The sequence below is a fragment of the Argopecten irradians genome, chromosome 7 (genome assembly GCF_041381155.1).
Source record: "Argopecten irradians isolate NY chromosome 7, Ai_NY, whole genome shotgun sequence".
Classification (NCBI taxonomy): Eukaryota; Metazoa; Mollusca; class Bivalvia; order Pectinida; family Pectinidae; genus Argopecten; species Argopecten irradians.
This window is the reverse complement of record NC_091140.1, coordinates 39,590,098-39,600,795: the sequence shown is the minus strand read 5'-3', so window position 1 is coordinate 39,600,795 and position 10,698 is coordinate 39,590,098. Positions and strand designations below refer to the sequence as shown.

The 10,698-nt window shown below is 34.2% G+C and overlaps 1 pseudogene; it reads left to right on the top strand.

Annotated features, from left to right (window-relative positions):
- Positions 1-310: 310 nt before the first annotated feature.
- On the top strand, positions 311-9,005 carry LOC138328418 (uncharacterized; annotated as a pseudogene).
- The last annotated feature ends 1,693 nt before the right edge of the window (positions 9,006-10,698 follow it).

Below are 10,698 nucleotides of genomic sequence, written 5' to 3'. Positions count from 1 at the left end.
TCCGCTTAGCGTTGCATCGGTTGCAAATATATCTAGACTAGCAGAGAAACCTAGTTTAATTAGCAGTTGAAATTATGTACCAGTTAAATGACGATCCAGATATTGGACTTGTCTGCAGGTGCACTTGTATGTTGCATTGGTACTATTCGGGAACTTTTGTAAAACGTCCTTGTATATCCATGACATGTACGACTTCTCTTATCACCCATAAACAAACAATGACATTGGCTTTACCAACATGTGTCCGTCGTCTACAACACAAAATTGTATCATCGGGATTATTTAACCATGTGACCAAAGATTAGATTATGATGGAATACGTACCTTGTTTCCTCCTGTTAGAGTCACTAGGGATCCAGGGCTGGTCGGAATCAAGATGGGGTCATTGAGTGCAGTTCTCGCCATTACTGTCCTTACCACACGTAGTGCATTTATGTTTTCTGCTGGTGAGTTAAACTATTGTTAACATATAATAATGTAATAATGTATTATATATATATTCAGGTGAATACATAAGTCTATCGTTATGGTGAAATTTTCGAAGTCAAAGTTTCAGAAAAAATTACCTTTATTATGGAGGGGATATTTTTCGTGTAAATCATAAATTTTGAACCCACGAAATCAGCCGGTCATACCATATATCCCAGGTAACAGAAAATTCTGCTTTCATTCTATATGTGCCACCAAGGATTTATAAGTGAGGAAACCTTGGTACCAAGTATCAGTTAACTAAACGACATCATAATTTTACCTTCATGTCCATGTTCAATATAAAGAAAAAAATCGGTAAATAGTTCTGAAATTATCAGTATTTAGATAGGGTATCCTATAGGGATCGATGTTCGACCTCCCGAAATAAGACACTCAGACTAAAGATAATCTACATACAGTTTTCCAATACTAATGATCAAGGTAATGCTTTTTAACTCCATGTCATGATTATATTCATCGGTGACTGACGACGAAAAAGTATATCAAACATAACTTCTGGTTGCCGACGTCATTGTTTTGCGCGCAAATCACATAACATACAGCATTGCATGCAAACGCAATAGTAAACCTGATAATAACCTGTCAATCACTCAGTGGTACATATAAATTATTTCGTTCCCATGTAATAACTTGTTTATTTTCAATGTCCTTCCCCAGCCACCATACTTACCTAGTATAGACACAGGTAAACATGATGACATTAGTTTTTAATGATAGAAGTATGTATCAAACCTGATGGACCTTTTTTCTTGAAACGTGTATTTTTCGTATATATTTTATGAAATTTTACAAGCTACACAACAAATCACGGGTCAGCAGCAAAATAGATTATAAACTTTATTTATATGATATCAATTACCAAACAAGTCTTAGATTGGGGGAAACCCGAGTGCCCGGAGAAAAATCATGTCTGGTTAGGTGACCCCTCACCGCTTCATGTGATTGGCGGGATCGAACCCCGGAATTACACCACCCGACTAAACCTAAGGTTAGCCAAAATGCTTATACAGTTAGCCAAAATGCTTATACATTTTGGACCAACTTTTAGTTACACTGTATGTACCGGGTATCATTGTCTGAAACTCACGAGTCACCGCTCTATCGTTTGTGACGATTTATAGAACGGTGACTCGTGGCTTTCTGACGACGACCGGGTATAGGCCACATGGGTATCAGAATAAGTAACAGTTTATATAATAACAGAGTACGTGCCCATAGACCAGTTTTAGACGTTTTTGGTGTCTAGATCACAAAAATCGGTAAAGGACCCTTAAAACGTCTGAAAATGGTCTATGATGGATCCATATTTTTTTTATTACGTAGAGTATGATTTTTACCGGTTTTTTTTATCTAGACCTCTAAAACATCTAAAAATGATCTTAGGGCACTCTGGTGTGTCCATAATTATATATTCTGTAACTAATTCTCATATCCCTGTGGTTGCTCCAGGTATGACACGAAATCACGTGGCAGTCACAGTACTTGCGTGTCACGTGACATGAGCCTGTTTGTACGACGGAACATGTTCGTAATGAAGTCAGTCCTATTTCTTTCTCTGTGCTTCATAAACACTTTTTTGTAGTAGCTGATTGGTATTTTCAAGGTAAATATTAACAATACATGATGGTACAGCAGGTTTTTAGAGAATGGACGTGTGGATTTGTATACATATACATATATTTTTGGATTTGTACACATATACATATAATTTATTATGTTTGTAATATGTTGTAACTATGTGTTTCAGATCCTGCATGGGACAACCTAAAAGGTAAGAAAGTTACCCTTGTGTTAGATATACCACCATCTAAGTGTGATGACCCTTGTGTTAGATATACCACCATCTAAGTGTGATGGATCATACGTTTGAAGGGTGTTTATTGTGAAAATCATGTATGACTCAATAAGCTCCTCAATCTTTTTCTCGGAGTGTTTGTATTATATTTCTACATTAGTATTAAAGTGTTAAAAAGAACACGGGACTAATTAAATTGATATCATTTCCCCAGTATAAAACACATTATGTCGCTTAATCGTAACATCTTTTCGTGATCACATTTTTATGTGTATATGTGTTTGATGATGCATGAAAGGGCAGAGAAATACATTAAATCTAACACGGCACTATTCTACATTATATATTCAAATTGCTTGTGCAGAAGGGGTGTATAGAATAGCTGTATAAAAAGAATATATCGTTTCTGCCGTGGCGTTATTTCTTATCATATTTAGGAACTATTTGGTGTCATATATATGATATATAATGATTAATGGTTTTAAGGTATTTTAAAAGAAGTAATTGAACAACAACTATGTATAGCGACAACGACATTCTAATATATACGTTTTACACGTATCTTAAATATTCGTGAAACATTTGAATTCCCTTTTGAGATCTCGATCTCGCGAAATTGTAAATCTCGTGACAATATGGCAGTTTACAGTAAATAGCAAAGAATTTAACCACTGGCATTTTACAGCTGTTGTACATATTATGATTATATTTGTATACTGTAAGTAATTTTAAACTTTCGAACGTCGGTTATATTGTTTGAGATGTGTCTATAAATATAGACAATTGTTGTTATTGACAGTGAAATGGGACACAAATCCACTGAACCCTTACACATTTGCTGCCATGCCAAGGACAGTGTCTGACGCTACATCCGCCGGCTTTACGAAGGTGTCCGATTGTGGAGGTAAGAGGACTAATATAGATAAAACATCCTTATTTTACACAAACCTGCAATATGCATGTTGATTCGGTCTATAAGGTTCTTAATTTTTAGAAATGTAGATCCTTTGACTCATTTTCCGATGTATATGCTAATTACAAGAAGAATGATGGCTATAGGACGTCACCCTGAAGAACTTTACGTTTGGTGTCAACTTAAACCAGGTGTAGTCGAAATAATGAGATTTTTTTTTCTTTATATAAGTTCACATGTGCTTTAAAATATTTGTGTATATAATGTGTACAATGCTAAATAAGTAAACAACATGCATTGCATTTGCCATTACGCATGTACATGTACAGATATAAAGTAAATATGACACCACTGTCTTAAAAATCTAACTAAACGGTACGTTACATGCTCACTATATGTGCAAATTCAAGAAATATGTAAAATAAAAATGAATATCAGAATGACACCATTTCAGTGACTGTTGGTCACAAAAGACAGTTTGGCCCTTACCGTTTAAGACAGATCACCTTTTTAATTCAGGTGTACGTTAAGGTGTAATTGTATATACATAAGGTATATATTCCTTGAAATTTCTAGAATTTCTGTTTTTAGCCATCCCCGATATATTTTGGGAGACTAATTATGGTTTTTCTCTGTTTTTCAGCCATCCCGATATCTTTGGGAAACTAATTATGGGTTTTCTCTGTTTTTCACAATCCGATATCTATGGGAACTAATGGTTTTCTCTGTTTTTCACCATGATATTTGGAGACTAATTATGGTTTTCTTCTCTGTTTTTCAGCCATCCCGATATCTATGGGAAACTAATGATGGTTTTTCTCTGTTTTTCAGCCATCCCGATATCTATGGGAAACTAATATGGGTTTTCTCTGTTTTTAGCCATCCCGATATCTATGGGAAACTACTTATGGATTTTCACTGTTTTTCATTCATTCCTGGTATCTGCAATGTGAAACCAATCATGGTTCTCCTCTGATTTTCAGCCATCCCTGGTATCTATGGGAGACTATTCAGGCTTCATTTTTTCTGTTTTTCAGCCATACCTATAATTTATGGAAAACTAATTGTGTTTTTTTGTTTGTTTCTCAGCCATCCCTGGTATCTATGGGAACCGTTACGTAAAGGGTAGCGACTACGCCCTCATCCTATTGTTTGATGTCAATGGGTTTATCGCCGGTATCCAGATTGGTGTAAGGGAACATAAACACTAGATCTCTAATTATTTTTGCTATATAACGTTTCAACGGAACAAGATTGAACTTTGACTTAAAAGTTAATTTTTACATTGTACATGTATGCTAACGGTTTGCATTGCTGCTTAGCATAAACAAATATTAATTTTGATATCTAAAATTATTTTGTAAAGTTATACTAACATCAAAACTAGAGTTTTACATTATATTCATATGATATCCAAATTTTTCGTCGTTTAACTTTTTAATGACGAAAACGTTATAAGTGTGCATCGGTGACTTTTGTTTATTTTACATATTTTTTATCTACGAGGAACATTTTAAAATTATTATTATTAAATACATGTTTATAAATATATAATAATATATATATACAGGAGAATGAAAAAAATGTGTGTGATAGAGTTGTCAGCTTCTAACACAGTACGATGCATACATTATAAAGACAGTATCAAACAAGATGTCGATGGTGAAGAAAGTTCAACATACTCGTTTTGTTTGACTGATTCAGCTACGAACCTTAACAAAAATATTTTTTGCAAATACATGTAGTTTGAATGTCGATGAAACGATGGAAATATTGTCGATATTTCTATAGGAAAATAAATTGAAGTGTTTTTTGCCATTCCTGTATGTATGTGTGTGACAGGTGAAGAAAAACAGCACAGCAAACTTCCCGCCAAGCAAACAGATCGGCCACCCGTTTATCAATGTCGGGGACATGTATTATCTAACAGCTTACTTCACAAAGCCAGGTCAGTCTACTTAAATTTATATGTGGCGTAACTGGGCGATGATTTTGACATGTTATTTTTTCTTCGGCACTCTATTGAAAACCATAAGGTTTGATGAATTAAGCCGTGAAAATCTTTCAAATGGCTTCAGATGCCTTAAAAGCATTAGTTACAACAAAGAAATAATGAACTGTAAAATTGTTGTTTTTTATGCCTTATGTATGTTTAGATTGAAACTTTTCTGCAGAAATCACTTTACAATTACCAATAACACTGTAAAAATCTGTAATGAAATTGTAGACCACATCTTGGCTTCATGGTCTAACCGTATGTATAATTATTTTTGGCAGTACTGCCAAAATCTTTTTCTGCTGTTGTTGGTACATGTAAAATTAAAACCAATATGGAAAGTATTGTAATTCTCAAAATGTTGGTAATTTTTGGCGATGAATAACATATTAGAAGGTTATCTTGTTTCCTGAGTAAGAAAAACATGACTTAGATAACTTCAAAAAGTACTGTTAAGTATATATGCATGGTATTATGAGAAGTCATTCTGTTGGTGTGCTATATCTGTCTTCAATGATGTGTACGGAGAGGGTTTGGCGAACTAGCTATCTTAATTACAACATACTGTTTCAATTGATGTTGGAATGAAACCAAATTACGACCATTCTCTCCCAAAAAATCACAATCAAAGGGGAATAACTCTTTATACATCAAAACTAAAATATGGCAATATGCAGGGAAGTAAGGTAGACAATAATTACATGTAGACTAAATTGGAGAAAACAAATCGTCGAAGCTAGGAGATAACTAGAACAGAACTAGATGATCACAATTAAACATATACATATGTTTTGGGAAAAAAATAAGAATTATAAAATATGCATAATTACGTCCATATAGGCGCTATTTGTACAACCGGGAGGACAGCAGATCAATTTAAGGCTGAGGGAACTGGTGACGCCCTCTACATTCAGAATGGTACAGATGCAGCCACTCAAACCCTTGTTATCCCGAAAGAAGAGTCTGACGTCTCCAAAACCAAATGGACAAAAGGCCATTGTTTCGTATCGATGGGTATATTATTACAACTGTACTAATTAGTATTTAATAAGAGATGTGTGAACTATAGATTAAGATTTTTCATAATAATTCAATCTATGATCATTTATATTCCTTATTGAATTGAGATCCACGAGAATTATTTCATATTAAAATTGAAAATGTCGGGTTTTGGTTTATTTGGAGCATTAGCGTCTATGTTAATTAAAGACCCACTACCTTTCCGAAACGGCTCTTGATTTTTTTTGAATGGGAATGTAAAACGAGATTGATATTTTTTTAGAATGCAAAAGTTATTAACTTACCGTTAATACTACACTCATCATCATCTTCTGAAATTTTTTTAATTATGATAAATAAACTGTTTATTTTCATATCCTAAATATCGTGCAGTAGTTGACTATCACTGCACCAGAAGGCAAAACAGCGAAATAAATCTCCACATTTTATAATATATTACACAGGAAATCTTGTATATGTTTGGTGTTGTTATCTCATCTTAGGCCATCGATATGTATTTTCTTATGTTATTAATTTGGTTTTTTTAAGAAACCTTTAAATTTTGCTCTGGAAAGGTAGTGGGCCTTTGATATTAAATACATATATACCCATATTTTACACGTGAACATATCGACGTTGAATGTCAAAAGACATCATTTAAAACACGAATCTCGGTGGCTGTACATCTATAGCTACGAGTAATGAAGAACGTGAATTATATCCCTTTAACCGAACGATGACCTTTATATTCAAAATGTTCAGTTATATTCAGAAACGACCGAACAAAATGAACAAACGACTTAGGGACATACATAAGATATTAATTCTTATCTAATCTCGTCGATTTTGTAAAAATTAAGTTTGGCAACATTTAGGTGTACAGATTATGACAGCGGTGCTGCAGTTATCCAAATAAAGTATAAATACTTAAACAAAGATGTAAACTTTTTCAACCAACCCGGACTATTCATTTGTTCATGCGATATTAACATAATATTCCCCATATTATATTATGCGATGGTTACAGGAATGCACTACTGGTACGATATAAAGGCCGATATGAGCTGTGATGACTTTTTCCCGGTATTTCTACAACAAAGGTAAGCTGAACGCCTTTGGCTGGGCTATCGGCACCGGCATGTCTTCGGAACGCATGGAACATCCCCCAGACAGCGCTATCAAGGTAAGCTTTACACTGATATAGCACTAAACACTGACAATGATCTGATTTCATTAACGAACACGTTAAAACGAATTCATGGTTATAACACAGAATTTGTCCTTCCATTTCAAGGTTCCTGTAAGGTTTTTACTATATGTGTAGAACACAATATGATTATAACGAAGCACATTTGTTGGTCCTCAGATGTTCGTTATAACGAAGTATCTTTGATGGTCCTCAGAGGTTCGTTATAACGAAGTACTTTTGAAGGTCCTCAGAGGTTCGTTATAACGAAACATCTTTGTTTGTGCCTTAGAGGTTCGTGATAACGAAGTATCTTTGTTGGTCCTCAGAGGTTCGTTATAACGAAGTATCTTTGTTGGTCTTCAGAGGTTCGTCATAACGAAGTATCTTTGTTGGGTTTCAAAGATTCGTTATAACGAAGTACCTTTGGTCCTCAGAGGTTCGTTATAACGAAGTATCTTTGTTGGTCTTCAGAGGTTCGTCATAACGAAGTATCTTTGTTGGGTTTCAAAGATTCGTTATAACGAAGTACCTTTGCTGGTCCTCACAGATTCGTTATAATGAAGTTTATTTTAGGTCCTGAGAGGTTCGATATAACGAATCACCTTTGTTGGTCCTCAGAGATTCGTTAAAACGAAATACCTTTGTTGGTCCTCAGAAGTTCGTTATAAAAAACACCTTTGTTGGTCCTCACAGGTTCGTTATAACGAAGCGCCTTTGTTGGTCCTCAGAGGTTCGTTATAACGAAGTATCTTTGTTGGTCCTCAGAGGTTCGTTATAACTATGCACCTTTGTTGGTCCTCAGAGGTTCGTTATAACGAAGTACCGTTGTCGCTCCGCAGAGGTTCGTTATAATCGTTTTTACTGAACATTGCACTTATTCGGAATTTATTTAAATACATCACTTTTTGTATGTTCTTTTAGTTCATATTTCATAGCATTCGTTGGCAACAGTGTAACTACTTTAATGCACTGAGTGTCTCCGAATATATTTCCTTCACATAATAATAAAACGCGTCTATTTAGCTTTGTTTGGTAGAATAGAATAAAGGCAATGCACGTTGTCAACAAAGCTACATAAAGGACGATGTCGGTGTTGGTCTTTTAATGTAACCAGTATAAAGTTTTTATTGTTATAAATGCATATATTATAGTATCGACTTCAGCGTTCGGATTGTGAACAATAAAAAATATGGTCAGGAAAAACTCTAAGACCCATGAAAATGTTATTCGTGAATTAAAAAAGATAGAAAGTAAATGTAGCGAGGTAGATTTAAACTAATTCAGACGTTCATTGTTTTCAGATGTTTATCAACCCAGTACCACAGTGTCTAGTTCAAAAGGCAAGTCTTTCCACAATGCACATATACTTTACCAGTTCACCCATCGAAAACTTCTGTTAACTTCTAACAACTTCAGCCGACGTCATCTGCGTTATATCGCATCCTAACAATTTATACTTATCTAAATACCTTAACTATCAAGGATCCCTATAAAACAATCAATGATTGTAGGATTGTATTCATGTTAGAATCAAATAAAATGTTATTGTTTTATTTTGTTTTGTGTTAAGTTGTTGCATCTCATATTTGACTACAAATCAATAAACAAAATATTGAGTGAATTGTGTTTGTGTTGTTCATACCTTCACAGAGAGGATGACCATTTGAGTCGAATCAATGTTTTGTTTTAGCTATTCCTTATTTATGCTTTAGCATTAAACTATCTTTGTATGGAGTCTATGTTTTATGAACGATGCGCATTATGACATTAAAATTGATTGACTAAAAAGCTCTGGCATCTATATAAAACATTTATTTCATAAAAATAGTTAAAGATGCTCCACCGCCGACAGAGCTTAACTGATACTCATCATTTGAACAATAATTGGTGTTTAATCGTGTACATATATGTCTTATTAACACAAACAATGATATGAAATAATGCATTTTGCTTTCGTTGCATGCGCAATCAGTTCTTTATTCCATATAGGACACAGTGCCAAGGGTTTTTTTCGGGATGCAATTTATTATGTTTAATATTTTTATCTTGAAGTAAAATTAGAAGCTCAAACTTTCCATTGCTTGTAATGGTGTAAAGTAAGTAACTTTTATATCGTCCGCTCCTGTTTTTGATCGTGAAAATTATCATTTGTCAGCGATGGAGCATCTTTAAACACTTTATATATACATTATTTACTCATTGTTATGTTTTTGTTTTTTGGGGTTTTTATTTACTTTACAATCATTAAAGTTAGATCAAGAAAAGTGTTTATTAACGATAGTTTCACGACAAGTGATTGTAAATGTAGCGGAGCATTCAGCAAACACTAATACATAAAGTTATAATGAATGATAACGCAAATCAAAATGACCTTTTTTTCTAATTTCGGATATTAATTGAAATAGTATAATTGGAAATGAAATCGCTGATTCTGGATAGACAACATATCAAATGTAATGCAATAATGTTCATATTGAACATGAACAGAGGTGAACTTCAGTGTAACATTAAGTCAGTTCTTAGTAACCTCTGGAGATACACGGGACCTTTATTTACAACGATTTTATTCATTATATATGGTTTTCATATTTTCTGTAGATACATTCATAAATCGTGTATCTCCATATGTTAAACCTTGGTAATAACAGGTGTACTTTATTTTTAAACTGGAATACATAGCATTTTGGAAACCAATACAAAGAAATAGTTATGAACGGTAAAGTCATCCTCGATACTCCAGGGGTTTCGATCACTGATGATCTTTACACTCCTGGACTACCTCATAGTAAAACTGGAGGCATCAGATCGGAACAGGTAATTTAGTCCTTCGATGTACATCAAAAGAGTCGTATACCGTTACACTGTGGTTGACTGTGTGGCTTTGAGGTTAGATGTCGCTCTTTCTGTAGTCTTCAAAGAAAAAAAATTGCTGGCCTGTGATTGGTTTAGATTTTTTCGTCTGAGCTGCCTTAAATTTTACCATGATATAGTCCAGGGGGTAGTGATCGATCGGAACCCCTTGAGTATCGAGGATGCGGGAACATTTAACAAAATTCAAGGTCAAGTTTTATTTTATTTTAGTTTCACAGGATTCAAATGAAAACAATCCATAAAAATATGTAGGAGTGTCTCGCTCTATGACACCATGCACGTACAATTCTCTAAGATCCTGGACTATCAATATCTTGCAAAGTGTTGAGGTCATTTAAAGTATGCCTTTTGCTGTCTGAGAAAGGAAAATCCCCTAGCTTTACGTACATATTTATTAACATGATGAATGTACTGTAACCACATAGCACGCCTAGATCCTCTTA